Source organism: Engystomops pustulosus, chromosome 5, assembly GCF_040894005.1.
Source record: "Engystomops pustulosus chromosome 5, aEngPut4.maternal, whole genome shotgun sequence".
In the NCBI taxonomy this organism is placed as follows: domain Eukaryota; kingdom Metazoa; phylum Chordata; class Amphibia; order Anura; family Leptodactylidae; genus Engystomops; species Engystomops pustulosus.
The window spans coordinates 147919078-147942422 of record NC_092415.1 but is presented as its reverse complement, the minus strand read 5'-3'; the positions used below and the strand labels follow the sequence as shown (position 1 = coordinate 147942422).

Here is a 23345-nt window from a genome sequence, read left to right as displayed (position 1 = left end):
TGGGAAAGTGAGGTACATGAGGGGAGAGAAGCTGATCATTGGAGCAGAGAGCATTGGGAGGGGAGCATTTCCAGTATCACTAAGCATCATAGAAGATGGAGAGATGCTGTCAGTAAATGGGACAGGCCATGTCATAGTGCACTGAACAGCCCATGCCTGCGGTCTGCCAAGTAGTAGACACTAGGGGTCATTTACTAAGGGCCCAAGTCGCGTTTTTCCATTGGGTTACCTGAATATTACCGTTTTGCACAGGTTTTTGAATTGGGTTTTTGTTTTTTTGGCGCACATGATCAGATTGTGTCACATCGGCGCCGGCATGCACGCGACGGAAATGGGGGGCGTGGCCGTAAGAAAACCTGACGTGTCGCTTGACACGCGCTTACCTGCACCCACGATAGCTTGGTGAACTCTGGAGGACTTCAGCGCAGCAGCGACACCTGGTGGACACCGGGCGCACGGCTCCAGGTTTTAGTGGGCCCCTGGGCGATAGAGCCTCAGTCGGCCCCTTCAAGGACCGCCCTCCAGTAGCGACACTGGTGCAATTGACCCCGGGGCCCGAGTGGGCCCCTCCAGCACCCTGGGGCCCCAGCACTTGCCCGGGTAAGTCGTGAGTCAGGGTTACTGATGACATTTCTGGCCACTAGGGGATCTAGAATTTTTTTTCTATTATGGTCCCCACAGTAATATGGAGAACCAGCGAAGCCATCCTCTGGGAGTGGTGATTGGTGCTACGTATTGATTTTATAATTTTTTTTTTTTTAGTTCCAGTATTTCAGAAAATAATAGTGGTAGTAGCTTTTAGCTGTCACCAGCAATGTCTGTCAGTAGTTATGTCCCATTGCCAGCACGAGTCCCTGGTTCTGGCCTGTTATAGGTTGTAGAGCATGAACACTGTCAATGCAAAGTCGCTCCTAAGTCTCTGTAAAACACTAAAGGCTGGTGCTGCCACGGTCCAGAGACGCCGGGAACTGTCACTTCTTTATTATTTTTACACTACCAAGAGCTGATAACATAAATATAATGAAACTGGATAACCCCTTTAAGGCTTTTGAGGCAAATTTATAAATGTCTCATTATATTGTTTGTAGTCAAATTTTTTTCAGAAATCAACAATTTTTTTTACTGATTTTATTTCTTGTTATGCAGTTTACCTTCATAAAGATAATTGTTACAGCCTTTGGTCTAGAGCAGTGATGACTAACCTATGGCACTGGTGCCAGGGGTGGCACTCAGAGCCCTTTCTGTGGGCACTCAGGCCATCACCAGAGATGACTCCAGGTATCTTCCTGCAATCCCAGACAGCCCAGGACTTGCTGTGCACAGAGCTATTTTAATGTGACAGCTCTATCTGGGACTATTTTCTGCCATATTGATGTCGTCAGGTGCTGGTATCAATGAAAACTGTGACAGAGAAGCGAGTATAAATCACAAATTAAATTTTTGTGTTGGCACTATGCGGGTCTATGTTGTAATATGGGCACTCGGTCTCTAAAAGGTTCGCCATCACTGGTCTAGAGTGTCCTTGTTTCTGAATAAAATGCTGATCACATTTTGCCTGTTTTCTAAACCTACCTTATCTTATGTATCCAGTAACATGTGAGGTACTGTCTTGGCTTGTTTCCTTTACCTTTCATAATTCCTCTGCTGTGTAAGCATGTGAGTAAGTTCTGTAAGTGGCGCCCGAGTCTTTGCGTCATTTCTGCTGAAGCACAGTATAACCTGTTTCTGCAAATTTAACTGTAAGGATTATAACTGGAGACATGATGTTACTGTGAACATCTAATGATTTCCTATTAGGAGTCACTTGTTGAAAGATCACATTGATTCTGTATTATGGTCCTTTGTTTGATACCAAATACTGGACTTTAGTAATAACCTAAAGTAACCTAATTAGCCCCTGCCTTAGCAGACTCAGTCTATAAAACTTTCGGAGAATAGACATGACTTTCAGTCACTCTTTATTGTGGTGCAACGTAATGATGGTAATTATGTAGAAGCCTGTGTGTATTTGGAGATCACTCATCATATCTTATATTGTGTAATGGGGTGTAGTAGAGACTACATACCTTATATTCTAGATATCAGGTGTCTCACCATTCTTCTTTCTTCTGGTCTGTTTAATTAAGATATTGAAGGGAGCATTTATCAAAACTGGCTCCAGTTTTGGTCTCTTCTTTGCCAGATGATAATGCGGCTAATACATTGAGTCCCTAAAGTGGTTGTACCAACTTTGATTGTTATCCCTCATCTATAAGATAGGGGATTAAAACTTGATTGATGGGGGTCTGACTTCTGGAACCACAACAGACCTTGAGAATGGACTCCACAGTGCAGGAGTCCTGTTCTCAGTAACAGAATGAAGCGGCAGGTTGAGCATGCTCAATTCAGTATGATGGTATTTCTGGAGATTGCAGAGCACTTGGCTTGTCTATCTCCAGCACTCTCATAGAAGATAAATGGTAATGCTGAAGATGGCTGTGCAATTTTCAGAATAGAAATTAAAAAAGCCAGGGCGGCACTATGGCTGAGTGTGTAGAACTTCTGTCTTGCAGCACTGGGGTCCTGGGTTCGAATCCCACCCAGGTCAACTTCTGCAAAGTGTTTGTATGTTCTCTCTGTGTTTGCGTGGGTTTCCTCCGGGTACTCCGGTTTCCTCCCACACTCCAAAAACATACTGTTAGGTTGTTTAGATTGTGAGCCCCATGGGGACAGGGACCAATTTGACATGCTTTGTGCAGCGCTGCGTAATCTGTGTGCGCTATATAAAATAAAGAATTATTATTATTAAGCCTAGAAATAGTATTATTTCACGTGTATACACACTGTGATTAGATATTTAGTTTGTATGGAAAAAAAATGTCTTAAGGGCTCATTTAAAATACCGGGCGGTCCATGAATTACTGAACTGTATTTTTAAATTTTCAGTACGGCATTGTTGTATAATGAAGGAGGACTCCATTGTGATGCTTGGATGTGAAGTTTAACTCTTTAATGAGGGTTTACAGGGGTTAAAACGAAATCTGTTGCAATTTCGAAATTTTTAGTCTTTTGGATAAATTAATGTATTTAAAAAAAAAAAAAAAAATGTACACATTCTCTGTGTATAAAATACACTCCACAAACCCCCCCCCCCCTATCTCCAGTAAGCAGCGCAGGGGGTCCAATCAACTTCACAAGCCCCTTGCACACATGACCATGGCAAGTAAGGGGTTAACATCTGCAATTGGAGGAATCTACACTTGCAGCTTCTGGTACCGGCTCCGTTCTGGAGCTGGTGCTAGAAGCTGGACATAACAGTACATCACATTGTGGGAAGTCCCTGCTGCTTGTGACATACTATTACGTCAAATGTTGAGGGTTTTAAATCTGACCACTGTACAGTCCGTGATTCACGGACCAACCTCGTCTCTGTGCATTACCGCAAATACTTGCTAAACAAATAATATACCACTGGGAGAAAAGGAGTCTGGACAAATACTATTGACACTTCCATGGTGCTCAGGTAACTGAACTTGACCCTAGAGTCACCAGTCAATATTTTTCACCGGTCAACATGGCCTAATACAGGAATATATGCCAATAAAAGCTTTCATTTCCTTGTGCCTAGAATCCTAGATCCTGAATTTTGTGTAACTTTGTTGGTGATTCATGCTCTGAACATTTTAATTCCCCATTTTTTCAAGACTGGTGTTTTGTACATCGGTATTGATGACTTCTGTTCTGGCAGAGGCGTTTGCAAAAACTCCAGTTGGAGTGGATATCATTAGTCAATTACTTCAATTAAACAGTTATAAATGATGATAAATAATGACCCCCACCACCCATATTTTTAGAAGTGCCAGTGAAAAATTTTATTCCGGAAAATTTGCTAGTCTTAATTAAAATGCCCCCTATTATGTTGACAAATTATATGCAGGTGGTCCCCCACTTGTGAACACCCAACTTACAGACGACCCCTAGTTACAAACAGACCTCTAGATGTTGGTAATTTACTGTACTTTAGTCTTGGACTACAATATACAGCTGTAACAGTTATCAAAGGTGTCTGCAATTAAGCTTTATTGTTAATCCTGATTCTTCTGACAATCCAACATTTTAAAAATCCAATTGACACAGAGGCCAAAAAAATATTAGCTGCTATTACAATTTATAAAATATACAGTTATGACTTGCATAAAAATTCAACTTAAGAACAGAACCTATCTTGTATGTAACCGGGAGGACGGCATGTATAGAACTTCTATCAATCCACAGCTTAAAGGGTTATTCCCATCAGGGCATTTACATTTAATTAAATTCATTTGCCATATGTAAACATTTCTTCAATTGGATGTTGATAAAAAAAATGTTCCTGTGTGAAGATAATTTCTTATAAATGTAGCCATGTTGTCCCTTAGAAACGAGATGGCTTCCTCGGATACGACCACGTCACACTCTGGCAGCGGTGGCCAGACATGTGCTATAGAGTCCTGCCAAACCACCAGGATTCAGCAATCATTACCACAGGACAGATGTGGGTCATGTAGTAACTCCCGGACATTTTATATACAAAAACAATTTGTTTCTTTTTGCAATCCCTCCAGCAGAGGTGGCCGTATCCGAGGAAGCTATCTCGTTTCTAAGGGACAACATGACTACATTTATGAGAAATTATCTTCACACAGGAACGTTTTTTTTTTAATGACATCTAATTGAAGAAATGTTTATATATGGCAGATTAATGAAACTGAATGTGAATGCCCAGACGAGAATACCCCTTTAACTCTTATTTCTCTTGTTAATTTCCCACACCCGAAAGGCACCTGCCGGTTTGCTTGGAGCCCCTCACACTCATTTGCATACAGCCCTTCATCCTGGTGGTAGATGCCATTTAATTTATGTATAAAACATATAAAAATGTAATGTATCATCACGATTTACGGACCCAAACTAACTTCTATGTTATGTAGGGCTTTGCCCGTACATGCCAGATTTGTTTTTATATACCAACTGCTCTTTGCACACCAAAACGAGACTAATGGTATATGCAAATGAGGCTGAGGTGCTTTAGAGGTTTTTAGCAGAGCACCTCAGGGCTCCTACACCACGTCAATAATAACTCCCCCTGTTACGCTTTCACCACTCAGCACTTTATCTCCCTCTTTCTCCTTCAGCTATGACACTCCCGGGTTCGATTAAGTGTGGAGTTGGAGCCCTGAGGTGTTGTGCATACACCCCTCCCCCCAAAGCACTTTAGCCCCATTTTCATATTTCTAGCATTAACTTTTAGAACAGAAGGAGCAACTGTACAATAAAAACAATGGTACAGGTGACGTGTGGCCATAGCCCTTCATAACATAGCAGTTTGGATAGGTGAATCGTGGTGACGGATTTCCTTTTTGTAAGTGAAAACATATATTTTTATTACATAACGTGCGTGACTTTGACAAGGTAATTACAATGAGGGCAGCTCCATTATAGTGTGAATAAGGGATATGTTTGCTGTTATGATCTTCTCCCCACTTCAGATCTTAAATGTGCAACTACTGAAAAGAGGAAAGAATAACAAGCATGTGGCTTTCATAACCGGCGTTCTTCATGACATACAGAGTAACAAAGCTCCAGGAGCTCACTCCATTAAATGTCAATAGGCAGTGAATGAATTCCAAGCTGCATTGTATAAAAGGTAAAACCCAGGGCCTGTAGTTTAGTTCCCTTTACATCCCCACACCTTGGCTTCATTGTGAAGAATAATACCTGCCCTGTGCATTTTTTTTTTTTTGCACTAAATAAAGTGTGAATTTATTTCTCGGGCCTTCTCATAAAAGTATTTGGACACGTTCAGTTCCCTTTGTGCTTTGGAAATCATGCTTGGAGGTTTCCCTGCTCCAGCCAGACAGAATTACAGGGCTTAGTTTAGGAAACAGTCAATGGACTAAAGCGCAGAACTATATCCTAGTTTGTAATCCTCATTACAGCTGCTGATCTCTTGTCTGGTTAGCAGAATTGTGTTCTGTGCCTATTTCTGAGTACTGGACTTTATACCAGGCCGCTTGACTTACTAACACACTTTATAAAGTGCAGAGGTCCATGTCTGGGTTACTGAATTTGTTTCTCCAGTGGTCTTCTGTTGCACCTATGATAACTTCAGTGAGGTAAAAATGGACCCACAGAACACTAAATATAGGTCATACTAGATTGGCCATATATACTCGAGTATAAGCCTAGTTTTTTAGAACAAAAAAATGTGCTGAAAACCCAAACTCTGCTTATACCCGAGTAAAAACAAAATAGGTTTTAACAGGTTTTTGTTGTAAAATTAGGGGCCTCGGCTTATACAGGCAGTCCCCGGGTTACGTACAAGATAGGGTCTGGAGGTTTGTTCTTAAGTTGAATTTGTATGTAAGTCGAAACTGTATACTTTATAATTGTAGATCCAGACAAAAAAGTTTTTGGGCCCAGTGACAATTGGAGTTTAAACATTTTTTGCTCCAATGGGATCAAGGATTATCAATAAAGCTTCGTTACAGACACCGTACAGCTGATTATTACAGTCTGGGACTATAGTAAAGCATTCAGAAAGCTTCCCCAGAAGTCAGAGGGGTCTGTCTGTAACTATGAGTTGTCTGTAAGTCGGGTGTCCTTAAGTAGGGGACCGCCTGTACTTGGGTCGGCTTATACTCGAGTATATTCAGGTATGTTAATTTGTGTTCAATGGTAGTATACGGTGTTTGTCAGCTATAAATGTCCTATACAGATTTTAATCCTTCCATTAACCTACACAGATTTCCAGCCTCCCATGACCCTACTTATGTTATCAAGTTAGCCCCATGTGACCCCAGATTATCAGTCACCAATGCTACAACTGCATGCCCCTCTCCTCCAATAGATTGCCTATTGCTGACTTCTTTGAGTGCCCAACACTTGCAAAATTTCTCATATTTCTTTTTTTTTTTCTCATTTTTTCGACTTTAAACTTTCCACTACAAGCATAAATGTTATGTTTAAAGATCTTGTATGTGCTAAAGCAACACAAAGTATTAAGTGTAAAGCAAATGATTGTTATTCTATGTTTGCATAGAATTGAAGTATAGAGGATATGAGATGTTGTATAGTGTTGCATAGATCTCTATAATAAATGCATAGCCTTTTGTGCCTACAGGCTGTATTTAAGTTTTGCGAGTGTAGATTTGATTATGACTACTCTTAGAAGTAATGAAGAATGGCAGGGTAAATAATATGCTGTATTATGGGCACATAAATCTGTATGTATTCTGAGTCATATTGTAATGGTATCCTATACTTCAGCCAGGCAAGGAAGTGGTCTCTTGTGACTCGCTGCTGTACTTCATGACTCAAGTACTTTATACTCCATATCAAATAAATCTGTAAGTTTTGGCATCTACATTCCTGCATATGTACTTGTTGGCTTCTGTTTAGAATCTGTAATCTTTGCTGTGGTTAAAGTTCTGTAAGATGCACCAATCACATTGAGACGTTGTAGACCACAGCTATGAGCAACAAGCTAAGTTTCCACTTAGAACCGTTCATTTTGCTTTCATCATAAAGTGCAACTGTGCATTTCTCTTAAATATTTGCGGGAGAAGAACAAATCAAAATGTTTTAAAGTTGAAGAAAACTTTTAGAAGAAACATTATCTTTATTGGAACCCCTACCCTCTGCTCTGCACAGCTAAAGCACTACTAACAAATGTAGGGAGTGGAAGCACAAGATGTACTGGGAGGTGATCACAGAAGCACAGAAATCCTGCATAGATCTATAGTAGTTAGCAACCTGTCTCTGAAGAAGTGGGACTTTAAAGGAAATCTGCCGTCATAATAAAGCATGATAAACCAGGGACACTTACTCATAGATCCAGTCTTTTACTGCGGTAATTCTTACTTTTTTACTTTCATTTTATTTGTATATGTCCCCTATGATTTGTAATAGTTATTATATATTTGTTATCAATGACCTCCTTCCTTCTAAAATCAACTTTTAAAATTGGGCTGTCACACTTTCTCAACCTCAGCCCTCTTCTCCCTTAGCACTTCCCCCTCCCTCCGCCTGATGTAATCTCACGGCAGCAGATGAAGTTTCAGAACACAATGGGAGGGGGAAATGCTCCTTGCACATTGTAACAGCCTGAGAAGTTGCTGCATGGAGAGGCTCTGGTAAAACCCCCCAAGGAGCCCTTTTTACTCATTAGCTAATAGGAAGAAGTTCGTGGATAACAAACAAAATTACTGTGATTAACAAGTTCCACACAGAGGCTTTAAATTGCTGAACTTCCTTGTCTACAGCTTCCTGAGAGCCACAGCTAGAGACTATTGCCTTTTGATGCAGCATTAAGGAAAAGAGCCCTTAGTCCTCCTTGTTTGGCAAGCTCTATGAAGCGTTGCATAATCTGTAGTCGCTATATAAATAAAAATTTATCATTGTGTTTACTGACCCTTCAATCACAGGAGGACTTTTGTTGCCCTGTTTTCCGTGAAATAAGACTTATTACCCATCATGTAGATAGATAGTGGCTAAATGTATTTGGTGGGACAAGCCATTTAAATAAATGTAATTGTATTTAGGTAGCTCTTTGAAAACTGCTGTTTTGAGCACTACACTCTAGTATGGAAAATTGCAGATCACGGTGCTTGCCTATGGCTGGTGCTCCCAGAAGCAGCTAATGGGAGTAATGGAGATGCCCAAGGGCCGACCTTGGCAGTTTCAGGAACTCCCATACCTGTTGAATGAAATAGCAGAACATATGCTTGATCCTCTTCTCCATCAATTGGTGAGAGCACTGGGGTCCCTCTTGTGATCAATGGGGGTTCCAACAAGTGAACCATCACCAACCAGATAATTCTATATCCTGCTGATAGGACATAACATCCAATTGTTTAACCCTTTAATATGTGCACCTATAAGCGTCATTGAACTTTTCTTACATTCGTACTTTCTCGCGGAGTACCCCTCTATGAATCAGAGCATGGTCAATAAGAGTTGATCTTGCTCCTACATTCTTGGACCATCCATAAATTATAAGGCTGGATAATCTAGTCTATGTAATGTTATGTGCACATGTGTTGTTTCTGTTATGTGAACACAAAAAACAATAAAGGGGACAGGTTTTCTGGGAAAGTTCAAATAGAGCTAATAAATGAATCTAGAAACCTATTGAAGCATTATATTTGTATACCATTAAGCAATATTTAAAGTCTGTTATACTGATCTCTGGGGTATAGATAAACAGGAAACGCATGCAAGCTCATTGACCACAAGTTCCTGAAAACTATACTTACAGGAAGTGGCACAGTACAGACTGCAAAAAGAGTTCCAGAAAAACACACTCAGAAACCACATGAAGTCATGTATACTGAAAACCTTTTTATAATGCAGCACAAAGGATGAGAAAAATGCATGTAAGATATAATTAAGCACTATTTGTTAAAGGGAACCTACCATTCAAATTAACCTTCCAAAATAGATTATTGAAAACTAAGATTAAAAATGCATTGCCCTTATCCCAAAATGGTTTTCATGGCTGCAATGTTAGAAAATGTAATCTGCAAACTTAAATACAACTCTCCTAATGCGAGTCCAATGACCGTAATGGGGTCCTGCATATGCAGATGTATCACTTCACTGCCCTGGCTCTCTGTTCCTGATTGTTAGTTTGCTGCAACAAACATGCTGCTGGAATGAAGCTAGTACTTGGGAATTGTCTGCCAATATTCAACCACAGACATATACAGCATCCTTTTATTTTCCCCTGCAGGGGCTATAGGAAAGAATAGAAAGTTGTACAGAAGTCCTTGCTGAAACGTAGAGCAAGAGAGACACTGGGGATGTGTGTGACTCTGTACTGCTACATCATAAACAAATATGAAAGAAAGGTGGGGGCTGAGAGACACCTGGATATATGAAGAGAAATCAACCTCATGCTGCCCTTAGGAATTTTCTTCATAGATGTCACTGGAGGGGGGCTGGGTTAGCACTGTCAGTGAGGAGTTTGGGTATACTGACTGTATACTGCAGCTCTCCACCTCCATGACTGTAACAGAAGACATCAATAAAAGTCTTTTTTTTTTTTTTTAGAAGAATGGTGGCTCTAATCCTCCCGATAGAGGTGTCAGTGGAACATGTATGTAGACATCTGTCCATGTATAGTGTTTCTAGATTTCCCATGGATTCCTAGACACAAGGGAGCACATTTAATAGAAACAGAGGATGCTATGTGTAGTGTGTGCTAAATGTGGCGCCCATTCTTCATGAATCTATAAATTACAACAAGAAATGTGTGTATAGGCAGAAAATATAACATTTTATTATTAGATTTAGATATATATATTGTTTTGGTTATATGTGGACCTACATAGAGGGTGTAGAGTACGCATGATTTGTAGTGTGCTTTTTGCACATTTTTAATTGCATGTTGCATCGAAATTTAATAATATGTTATTTTTTTACCTATATACATATTCCCTGTTGTAATTTATTGATAGTTTATAATAGTTGTGTGTTGGCTAAATACCCTATATACTCGAGTATAAGCCGACCAGAGTATAAGCAGAGGTACCGAATTTTACCACCAAAAACAAGGAAACCCTATTGACTCTTGTATAAGCAGAGGGAGGGAAATGCATTTGTCACAGCCTCCCAGTATATAGCCTGCCAGCCCCCAGTAGGGTATAGCTTGCCAGTTAAAAAAAATAAATAAACTGACTACTTTCCATTCCAACGGCCCGGGCAGCTCCTCTTCTATCTTCATGTGTGTGGCAGGCCCACGACAGCTCTGTTGGGAGTGCCTCTTTCTTCACGTGCGCCGGCGCCATCACGACTGTGATGTCAGCAACCGGCATGATGAAAGAAGAGGCGCTGCCCGGGCCGTCGAAATGGCAAGTAGTCAGTTTATTTATTTTTTTACCCGAGTATAAGCTGAGTGGGGAATTTTCCCTTCCCCTTTCAACCATCATTCTTCATAAATCTGGCGCTCCCTGCACTGCCCCAACAGTGTGCACCAAGTGATGTTTAGGATAAGTCATTGAATTCTTACTGATCCAACTACCAGTGCCCCCACAACACCTATAGGGTGCGTTTTTAAAATGCCATCTACACTCACCGGCCACTTTATAAGGTACACCTGTCCAACTGCTCATTAACACTTAATTTCTAATCAGCCTATCACATGGCGGCAGCTCAGTGCATTTAGGCATGTAGACATGGTCAAGACAATCTCCTGCAGTTCAAACCGAGCATCAGTATGGGGAAGAAAGGTGATTTGAGTGCCTTTGAACCTGGCATGGTTGTTGGTGCCAGAAGGGCTGGTCTGAGTATTTCAGAAACTGCTGATCTACTGGGATTTTCACGCACAACCATCTCTAGGGTTTACAGAGAATGGTCCGAAAAAGAAAAAACATCCAGTGAGCGGCAGTTCTGTGGGCGAAAATGCCTTGTTGATGCCAGAGGTCAGAGGAGAATGGGCAGACTGGTTCGAGCTGATAGAAAGGCAACAGTGACTCAAATCGCCAACCGTTACAACCAAGGTAGGCAGAAGAGCATCTCTGAACGCACAGTACGTCGAACTTTGAGACAGATGGGCTACAGCAGCAGAAGACCACATCGGGTGCCACTCCTTTCAGCTAAGAACAAGAAACTGAGGCTACAATTTGCACAAGCTCATCGAAATTGGACAGTAGATGATTGGAAAAACGTTGCCTGGTCTGATGAGTCTCGATTTCTGCTGCAACATTCGGATGGTAGGGTCAGAATTTGGCGTCAACAACATGAAAGCATGGATCCATCCTGCCTTGTATCAACGGTTCAGGCTGGTGGTGGTGGTGTCATGGTGTGGGGAATATTTTCTTGGCACTCTTTGGGCCCCTTGGTACCAATTGAGCATCGTTGCAACGTCACAGCTTACCTGAGTATTGTTACTGACCATGTCCATCCCTTTATGACCACAATGTACCCAACATCTGATGGCTACTTTCAGCAGGATAATGCGCCATGTCATAAAGCTGGAATCATCTCAGACTGGTTTCTTGAACATGACAATGAGTTCACTGTACTCAAATGGCCTCCACAGTCACCACATCTCAATCCAATAGAGCATCTTTGGGATGTGGTAGAACGGGAGATTCGCATCATGGATGTGCAGCCGACAAGTCTGGGGCAACTGTGTGATGCCATCATGTCAATATGGACCAAAATCTTCCAGCACCTTGTTGAATCTATGCCACGAAGAATTGAGGCAGTTCTGAAGGCAAAAGGGGGTCCAACCCCTTACTAGCATGGTCTACCTAATAAAGTGGCCGGTGAGTGTATGTTACCATGTGTTTGGCTTGTTTAGATCCATTTGTGTTCATTTCTGGAAGTGTAAACCGCTGTGAAAATATTTAAGGCAGCTGCTGACGCATCCCGAAATTAAGAAAAATGAATTCAAACCAGTAAAATGCATGGTAATATGCAGAAACGCATGCATTATGCAATTTAAAGATGCACCATGTGACAACACCCACAGAATGAATAGGCTGCAGGAGTATTTAAAGGAATTGTCTCATGGCAACAACCAATATTCATGTTAGAGAAATTCCTCTGTACCGAAGTGTCATATCTTTAGTGATGTCCCATGTAAAGATGCAGTAAAATATTGTAAAATTAAAACTTAAGGGGTGTATTCACTTTTGTGAGGTACAGTATCTGTGTAGGATAAATGCAGTATTGACGTATGTACCTTTTAATTTTATAGATTGTCCGGGTTGTAAAATTGGAGTATGCCTTTAAGGTACCTCTCAAGGGTAGACCTCACTTTTTCACATGACTGTGTTTTTAAGATTCTTAGCGCTAATGAAGCTGCACATGAAGTAGAGATGAAAGAGGAAACCAGGACAAGCTAATGAGGAGACTAAAAGAAAGGAAAACACTGATGTAAAAGCATTTGAAGGAGTCATGAGATTATGAATGCAGAACATACTTTTTGGTACATTCTGTTACCAATATGATAATGAACAGACAATTTTAGCTTACTCTTCTTGACATAAGCCTTGTTCAGCACTTCAGATTCTTTCTTCTGAAGTTATTTATCAATGTTCTTTTCTCTTGAATAAGCCTGAACCTCTTATTTGTAAGAAGCCGGATTCTTCTCTTTCACACTAAACGGAGCATCATTTGCACTTCTAATCCTCATTAAAAGAGCTGATCTGATTTCCTTCTTGCCAGCAACGATTCATTGCCTACAAGGCTCTTCATATGCTGTCTTCTCTTAGAATGAGAAGTTGACTATCCACAATAATAAATAATAGAATAGATAGATAATACTAATATAGAATTATAAATGAACATTAAAAAGGGTTGGCCACTTTCAGAAAATGATTGATAATGTTTGTGTAATGAAAAGTTATACAATTTTCCAATACAGGCAGTCCCCGGGTTATGTACAAGATAGGTTCCATAGCTTTGTTCTTAAAGAGGGCCTGTCACCCAACATTTCGGCACTAGGAGCTGCTTACTAAGGTAAGCAGCTCCTAGTGCTTGAACAAACGCCGCAGTGTTAGAGTGATAGCGTTACCGGAAACCTAACACTGCGGTGGGGTACAGTTTAATCGTCAGATCGCTCACAAAGCTGTCCAACGTATTCATGAGGGCACAGGGTGGGGTTTGGTTAGGGCGGTACGTGCGGCAGTCACTGCCGGCCTATGGAGGGAGCAGGTTGGTCCGGGGAAGAGGCAGCACCTCGGACCGCCCCCTCATGAATACATCGGACCACTTTGCAAGCGGTACAATGATTACACTGTACCCCGCCGCAGTGTTAGATAGCGTTACCGGAGGTTTCCTTCTAGCACTGGGGCGTTTGTTCAAGCACTAGGAGCTGCTTACTTTAGTAAGCAGCTCCTAGTGCCGAAATTTTGGGTGACAGGTCCTCTTTAAGTTGAATTTGTATGTAGCCTGGGACTATAGTAAAGCATCCAGAGAGCTTTACCAGAGATCACAGGGGGCATTGGGGTCCGTCTTTAACTAGAGGTCGTCTGTAAGTCGGGTGTCCTTAAGTAGAGAACCCACGGATTCTATATCAAATCATCACAGTTTTGTAGATCTCTGTTTGAAGCTTCATTGTCTACTTCCTGTAAATAAAAACTGGTCAATGGTCGTGTGATGTCACAGTTTAATTGCCGTGTTCCTAAAGGGGTAAATACTTTAGCTTTGCATTTGACCATAAATGAGTTAAAACTGAAAATCTCATATCTACATGCCCTTATTTCCAGGCATATCATAAATAATTTCTTAACTTTGCATGTAGATAACTGGGACATTTGCCTGTTGCCTGCATTTGCAAGCAGCATCTAAGAGGCTTATCGGCAGATACAACAGCTGACAAGTGAATCTTTAAATCTACTGCAAATCCCTTCGCTTTTATCAAATATGCTCTGCCTTCAGATTCCTCAAACTAATTTCTTTACATAATGTAAACCATGGCAGTCATAAAGACTTTCAAGTGCATCTAAATGTTTTGTACTTCTGTTCTTTCGGAGCATCTGTCAGAGCTATTCAGAGAATTTGCCTTGCAAATCTCATATTGCTTTATCCAGAAACGTTATTCAAATGAAGGCGACATCTAATGCTTCTTTTAGCAGTTCCTCTGTAACCTCGTAAAATTCTCCAATGTTAAAAGAGCACATTGCGTTGACCTATATTATTCATATCCTCCCCTTAAAGGAAAGCTACCGTTTACCGGTAATTTGATGCAGTATGAAGCAAACATACCTTGAGAATGCTGTAGCTACACTGATGCAGGATCATATCTTGGTTAATCTCTGTGATGAGTGGTTTTGCTGAAAAAAACAATTGTACCATTCAGGACCTTGGGAAAGCTGGGACAGACACGGGAGCTTGGGATTAAAATGCTAAATAAAGCATGACTAGTCAAGCACTAATCAACCTGAGCTAAGTGACTCATACACAGCAGCTGTTGGGTGGTGCAGCAATTGATTATTCTGTCTGGCAGGAAGTAAACTGCAGGAGATGATGATGCAATCAGTGAGAAACTCTCTGCTATGAGAAGCAACAGAGCAGATATAGAAGCCAGAGAGCTTCATTATCATAATGTTATATCTATATTATCAGCAAAACCACTCAGCACAGGGATTAACCAAGATATGATCCTGCATCAGTGTAGCTACAGCATTCTCAAAGTATTTTTGCTTCATACTGCATCAAATCATATGGTAGGTTTCCTTTAAAGTACAAAGTCCAAGAGCTCCATATACAGAGTGAGACCTATGCTAAAATAAATAAATGTGGTATCTCCGATTTTGTGCTGACCTATAAGTGAACCACAAAGTGAAACTACACAAAAAAAAACTACTAGAAAATGGTGCAACTGCGTTTTTTTTTTGTCAATTCCATCGTATTCCACCGACATTTTTTTTTCCCAGCTTCTCAATAGATTGCACATGATATCAAATGACGCCACTGCTGACCCTTACTGATCAGTAAACCGATAAATAAAATTATGGGTTTTCAAATTTGGGTAGTGATAAGCTTAAAGGGGTATTCTCGTCTGGGCATTCAGTTTCATTAATCTGCCATATATAAACATTTCTTCAATTATGTTATTTAAAAAAAATTTACCTGGGTAAAGATAATTTCTCATAAATGTAGTTATTTGGTCCCTTAGAAACAAGACTGTCCTTGGATACGGCCACCTCTGCTGGGGGGATTGCACAAAGAAACAAAAAGTTTTTGTATATGAAATGTCCGCGAGTTAGAATCCAGGTGGTCAGGCAGGATTCAATAGCGCATGTCACTGGCCACTGCTGCCGAAATGTGAGGTGGTCGTATCCGAGGAAGCCATCTCGTTTCTAAGGGACAACATGACTACATTTATGGGAAATTATCTTCACACAGGAACATTTGTTTTAATAACGTCCAATTGAAGAAATGTTTATATGTGGCAAATGAATTTAATTAAATGTGACTGCCCAAATGGGAATACCCCTTTAACAGGACATTGTCTTTAAGGGAACCTTTCAGCAGACATTTACCTAATAAACCACTACCAGTATGTTATCAAGCAGAATTACACATTTTAGATCACGTTTATGGCCCAGTGTTATTGCATCAGTTATGCCTCCTCCTCTGTGATAGAAAACATGCACCAGACATCAGGAGAGACGCTTAGTGATCAACTTGGACGCCGGACCACCAATTACAGTGGGCCTTCTTGGGCAAGGAGAACTTGACTTCATTGCTAAAATCTCTGCCTTGTTGAGTTTATACAACCATTTTACATCTTTCTTCAAAATACATTTTCTGAATGATTTAACACTAGGTCATGAAAGGAACATGATGTCCTCCGCGTGAGTGTGTGGGTTAGTGTGTGTGTGTGTTATTTTGGTGCCTAACAGCTCAATTATTTTGTTGGGGGTGGTTAACTCCTCTGTGCCCGCACCACCGCCAGTTTTGTTGACCACGGCGGGCATGCCCTCTTGTCCACTGCCATGTCTCTATCAGGTGAGGGGAAGTAGTCGGATGCCTCTGTAATCGAACGGACACTGCACTGATGGACGGCAGCAAATAGAGCAACAGTGTCGGTAACATTTTTTTACAGCCCCTACCAGGTTAGATGTATAGTTTTGTTTTGTTTTATGTTTTTTAATTTGTTTGGAGGTTGCTGTATATAAGTTAATAAAGGTTCACATAGATTAATTAGTTGGCCACTGTATATAATTTGGAGGATTTGTCTTGTAATTTTGCAGTGTATTATTTTGTGAGATATCAAGGGTCGGGGGTCTGTTATTAAGTTTTGCAATTCAATGCCTTTTGGGGGCACATAAATTCTATGGTGATCTCTTGTTAGCCTTAGGCTACATTCACGCTATGTATGCCCGCCGTACCGTAGTGCAGTGGGCATACATCAGTACCGGGGAAAGGAGCAGGAGATGAGCAATGCTTACACCCGCCCCTCTCCATAAAATGAACAATGCTGTATTCCGGCGAAAGATAGGACATGAGGCATGAGGTATATATGCAGTATATACGTCCCCCATACGTTTGTGTGAATGTAGCCTTTAATCTGCAAGTTTTAATCCACAGTTAAAGAAGGAAGAGAGTGAAAAGAAATGAAAATCTGACAAATGTTTGTAAGCAAGATACATATCATTTGCCACTGAGCATGAGTAATCTATTGCTGCTCATATATGTGGCACGCACCTACAAGATTTTATTTTTATTATCATGACCATGGGCCTAAGAATGAACTATGCTGACAAGCCCTGTCATAAAGCAAATTCATAATGGTGTTCATTATATTTGTCTCCCGTAGAAGTCTAAAATTAGGTTACATGGCTTTATGTGAGTGCTTTGATCCTTCTTCATTACAAGCATATTCTACTTTATGGCAGCAACTTTCATACAGCATGTGTAGGAGTGACATTCATTAGTTTTATTAATGTCTTTATTTTACTCCACATTCCAGACTGTATTACTTGTGATCTCCTTAGCTTACAGGTTGAAATGCTAGTAAATAACCATTTCAGTTTTAAGGACACACAAGAAGTCTGCCAAAGCCTCAAGTTTCTCGTAACTAAGCAAAACCTGTACTCATTTATACAAGTTGGATACATGTATATAATAAATTGACCGGAGAAAACAGCCATGATCCTCACTGCTGTTTAAATGAACCCTAAACTCTGACCTCCCTGAGTGTAGTTATCTGTTGCCAGCATGTTGCAAAGAAACACAAAATTACTTCACATTTCCCTTTTATCAGTTTTGTTCATTATGCCATTTCTGAGAAATTACCATTTTAGTCCGTATGCGAATGAGGCAGTTGGTGCACCCAGGCCCTGCCCTTAACTGGAGCACTGCTATTCCTGCCTGGGCCACTACCCCCTCCATAAGATAAGCAGGAGATGTGTCTTTAAGAATCCTAGGGCATCACTCAGAGGAGAGGAATGGGGTTTGGGCGGGGGTCAAAATGCCAGAAATGTGGGTGTGTGCTAGATGTAGAAGGAAATTTGCTTGCAAACGTACTAAAACAATGTTCGTGTGCAGGGGACCTTAGGTTGTGTCCCCACTTAAGAGCCACTTTTTAGTTTTACTGCCTCCTTTTTTATCACTTCCATTTTCCATCTTATGTTTTCTATCTCTATTTTTTTTTTTTTTTGTAAGCTCTTTGCACAGTTGCTGCAGAACATCACAGTACACATTACACATATCAGCGGGCGCAGAACCTTGTAATATAAAGCTTTTCTGCTGCAGAACATCACAATACACATATCAGCGGGCGCAGAACCTTGTAATATAAAGCTTATCTGCTGCAGAACATCACAATACACATATCAGCTGGCGCAGAACCTTGTAATATAAAGCTTTTCTGCTGCAGAACATCACAATACACATATCAGCGGGCGCAGAACCTTGTAATATAAAGCTTATCTGCTGCAGAACATCACAATACACATATCAGCTGGCGCAGAACCTTGTAATATAAAGCTTATCTGCTGCAGAACATCACATTACACATATCAGCTGGCGCAGAACCTTGTAATATAAAGCTTTTCTGCTGCAGAACATCACAATACACATATCAGCTGGCGCAGAACATTGTAATATACAGCTTTTCTGCTGCAGAACATCACAATACACATATCAGCTGGCGCAGAACATTGTAATATACAGCTTTTCTGCTGCAGAACATCACAATACACATATCAGCTGGCGCAGAACATTGTAATATACAGCTTTTCTGCTGCAGAACATCACATTACACATATCAGCTGGCGCAGAACCTTGTAACATAAAGCTTTTCTGCTGCAGAACATCACAATACACATATCAGCTGGCGCAGAACCTTGTAATATAAAGCTTATCTGCTGCAGAACATCACAATACACATATCAGCTGGCGCAGAACCTTGTAATATAAAGCTTATCTGCTGCAGAACATCACAATACACATATCAGCTGGCGCAGAACCTTGTAATATAAAGCTTTTCTGCTGCAGAACATCACAATACACATATCAGCTGGCGCAGAACCTTGTAATATAAAGCTTTTCTGCTGCAGAACATCACAATACACATATCAGCTGGCGCAGAACATTGTAATATACAGCTTTTCTGCTGCAGAACATCACAATACACATATCAGCTGGCGCAGAACATTGTAATATACAGCTTTTCTGCTGCAGAACATCACATTACACATATCAGCGGCCGCAGAACCTTGTAACATAAAGCTTTTCTGCTGCAGAACATCACAATACACATATCAGCTGGCGCAGAACCTTGTAACATAAAGCTTTTCTGCTGCAGAACATCACAATACACATATCAGCTGGCGCAGAACCTTGTAATATAAAGCTTATCTGCTGCAGAACATCACAATACACATATCAGCTGGCGCAGAACCTTGTAATATAAAGCTTATCTGCTGCAGAACATCACAATACACATATCAGCTGGCGCAGAACCTTGTAATATAAAGCTTTTCTGCTGCAGAACATCACAATACACATATCAGCTGGCGCAGAACATTGTAATATACAGCTTTTCTGCTGCAGAACATCACAATACACATATCAGTTGGCGCAGAACATTGTAATATAAAGCTTTTCTGCTGCAGAACATCACAATACACATATCAGCTGCCGCAGAACCTTGTAATATAAAGCTTTTCTGCTGCAGAACATCACAATACACATATCAGCTGGCGCAGAACATTGTAACATAAAGCTTTTCTGCTGCAGAACATCACAATACACATATCAGCTGGCGCAGAACCTTGTAATATAAAGCTTTTCTGCTGCAGAACATCACAATACACATATCAGTTGGCGCAGAACATTGTAATATAAAGCTTATCTGCTGCAGAACATCACAATATACATATCAGCTGGCGCAGAACCTTGTAATATAAAGCTTATCTGCTGCAGAACATCACAATATACATATCAGCTGGCGCAGAACCTTGTAATATAAAGCTTATCTCCTGCAGAACATCACAATACATATATCAGCTGGCGCAGAACCTTGTAATATTGCTGAACACCATAATACAAGCATTATTTGCAACAATACATACTTAAGCTGCTGAAGACCATGATACAAGCCTCCACTGCTGCTAAACATTACAATACGCTCAACTTCTGCATAATGTTACAATACACACTTTATGCTATGCTGAATTTAAAAATGCCTATGTCAACATTCTGAATACTGCCCCTACAATTAAAAAAAACTTTACACATTACCTGGCTCCTTGCCAGCAGTGTGTGGTGAATTCTGGGGGTTAAAGGGGCAGCTGCAGCAGCCTGTGTCCTCCACACAGGGGCGCACCTGCCATGAGGCGAGTTGAGATTCTCGCCTCAGGCGGCGCGCCTCCTGCTAGATGAGGGGGCGGTGTCGGGCTCCCGTCTGCCGGCATGTCCTCCGGCCGGCACATGGACCTGCCCATAGTAGCAGCGAACTGCCAGCTGGCCGGCACACTCCCACGCCCATCACATCCACCCGTCCGCACATCGTCCCGCGGCCCGCCCATCACAATTACCAGCATGCCGGCACTTCCCCCCAGCGGACCCATCACATCTGCCCGCATGCCAGCACTTCCCCTCGCAGCCCGCCCATCACATCTCCCCGCATGCCGGCACTTCCCCCCAGCGGACCACCCATCACATCTTCCCGCATGCCGGCACTTCCCCCGCGGCCCGCCCCCAACACGGCCGCCCTTCACATACACCTGCCCACCGACACTTTCCGATGCCCGCCGGCACAGGTAACTACCCCAGCCCAAAGTCCACGCTGGTTTCCCCCACAGGCTCCGATTCACCCCTCCCCCCGGACCGATTCCCACCTCCCCGGCAACCCCCTCCCCCCACTCCCTGGAGGACAAGGCCGATGATGAAAGAAGAAAAAAGGTAAGGTAACTTATATGTATGTTTGTATATGTAAGTATATATGTATATATATGTATGTATAGATGTGTGTTTGTATATATTTGTATATATGTATATTCTGCATATGGTAAATGTGTGTACATTTGCTGTACATACTGTTTATATATGTGTATTTGCTGTATGTATACTCAGTATGTGTGTACATTCAGCGTACCACCATGTAAATATACTATGGCGGCATGCTATATGTACTATATGGTATATAGTGGCACGCTGTATGTATTATATGGTTTATGGCGGCATGCTATATGTACTATATGGTATATAGTGGCACGCTGTATGTATTATATGGTATATGGCTGCACACTGTATGTATTATATGGTATATGGAGGTACGCTATATGTATTATATGGTATATGGCTGCACGCTGTATGTATTATATAGTATATGGTGGCACGCTGTATGTATTATATGGTATATGGCGGCACGCTGTATGTATTATATGGTATATGGCGGCATGCTATATGTACTATATGGTATATGGCGGCATGCTATATGTATTATATGGTATATGGCTGCACGCTGTATGTATTATATGGTATATGATGACACACTGTATGTATTATATGGTATATGGTGGCACGCTGTATGTATTATATGGTATATGGCGGCATGCTGTATGTATTATATGGAATATGGCGGAACGCTGTATATATGATATGGAATATGGCGGCACGCTGTATGTATTATATGGTATATGGGGGCATGCTGTATGTATTATATGGGGGCATGCTGTATGTATTATATGGTGGCATGTTGTATGTATTATATGGTATATGGCGGCACACTGTATGTATTATATGGTATATGGTGGCATGCTGTATGTATTATATGGCGGCACGCTGTATATATGATATGGAATATGGCGGCACGCTGTATGTATTATATGGTATATGGGGGCACACTGTATGTATTATATGGTATATGGCCGCACGCTGTATGTATTATATGGTATATGGCGGCATGCTGTATGTATTATATGGTATATGGAGGCACGCTGTATGTATTATATGGTATATGGTGGCACGCTGTATGTATTATATGGTATATGGGGGCACACTGTATGTATTATATGGTATATGGCGGCACGCTGTATGTATTATATGGTATATGGCGGTATGCTGTATGTATTATATGGTATATGGCGGCACGCTGTATGTATTTTATGGTATATGGGGGCATGCTGTATGTATAATATGGTATATGGCGGCTCGCTGTATGTATTATATGGTATATGGCGGCACGCTGCATGTATTATATGGTATATGGCGGCACGCTGCATGTATTATATGGTATATGGCGGCACGCTGTATATATGATATGGAATATGGCGGCACGCTGTATGTATTATATGGTATATAGGGGCATGCTGTATGTATAATATGGTATATGGCGGCTCGCTTTATGTATTATATGGTATATGGCGGCACGCTGCATATATGGTATGGAATATGGCGGCACGCTGCATGTATTATATGGTATATGGCGGCACGCTGTATTAATTTTATATTATATGGCGGATTGTTGTATGTATTTTGTTCTTTATGGTAGCTCACTGTGATTATTATATAGTACATGGAGGGATGCTCTATGTATTTTGCATTGCTTTATTTTCACATTAAATCAATATGATTGGGTCTGGTCCTGACACTCCATGATATATTACATATATGGGGCCGGGGGGGGGGGGGGGGCGTCTTTTTATAGCTCGCCTCAGGCAGCAGAATGGCTATGTGCACCCCTGCCTCCACACCATCCCCCTCCCTCCCCTGCCCGCTCAATGTACATGACAGGAAGAGGGGTGGGATGGAAGGAGCTGGATGAGTGAGGAGAAAAGGTGACTGAGACACAGGCACACACACAGGCTGTTGAGGCTGCTCCCTCCATTGACTCATATCTTGGAAATGTTAAAATGGTCAGAAAGAATTTAAATGTGTGCTGGAAATCAATGCATTTCTGGTGCCATAGTGCCGATGCCAGCAGATTATAACGCTTGGTAGAGATGGTAGACTTTAAATGGACTTCATGAAGGAGGGTCTTGCACGGTTTTCTTTGATTGGACCAAAATGCATGAAGAATTAGTGGTAGGTATTATAAAAGAAGATAAAAGTATCCAAATGAATATGCAAGGCGGAAAGTATGTTATCGGAGGAAAATGCACACCACAGAGGAATATATGATGGGCCCAATGTCAGCATTTAATAAGCAGTGTGGTATATGTGGCCATGCTGAAGTTAAGCTGTCATTATCATTTTAACTGGAGTACAAAAATATGAGGTTTCAATAATGATTTTTAAGCAGAAAAGAGAATTCACTCTTAAATCAGTGAATTGTTTGCTGACATATGTTGCTAAACTTATTGAAAGGGAATATGTCTACCCCATTTCTTTGGTGTCGTTAAAAATGAAGTATCAAC

At 41.2% G+C, this 23345-nt stretch overlaps 1 protein-coding gene across 5 annotated transcripts in view; it reads left to right on the top strand.

Annotated features, from left to right (window-relative positions):
• The window catches only part of COA1 (cytochrome c oxidase assembly factor 1), a 58379-nt gene that overhangs the window by 9549 nt on the left and 25485 nt on the right, over positions 1-23345 (top strand). The window lies entirely within an intron of this gene.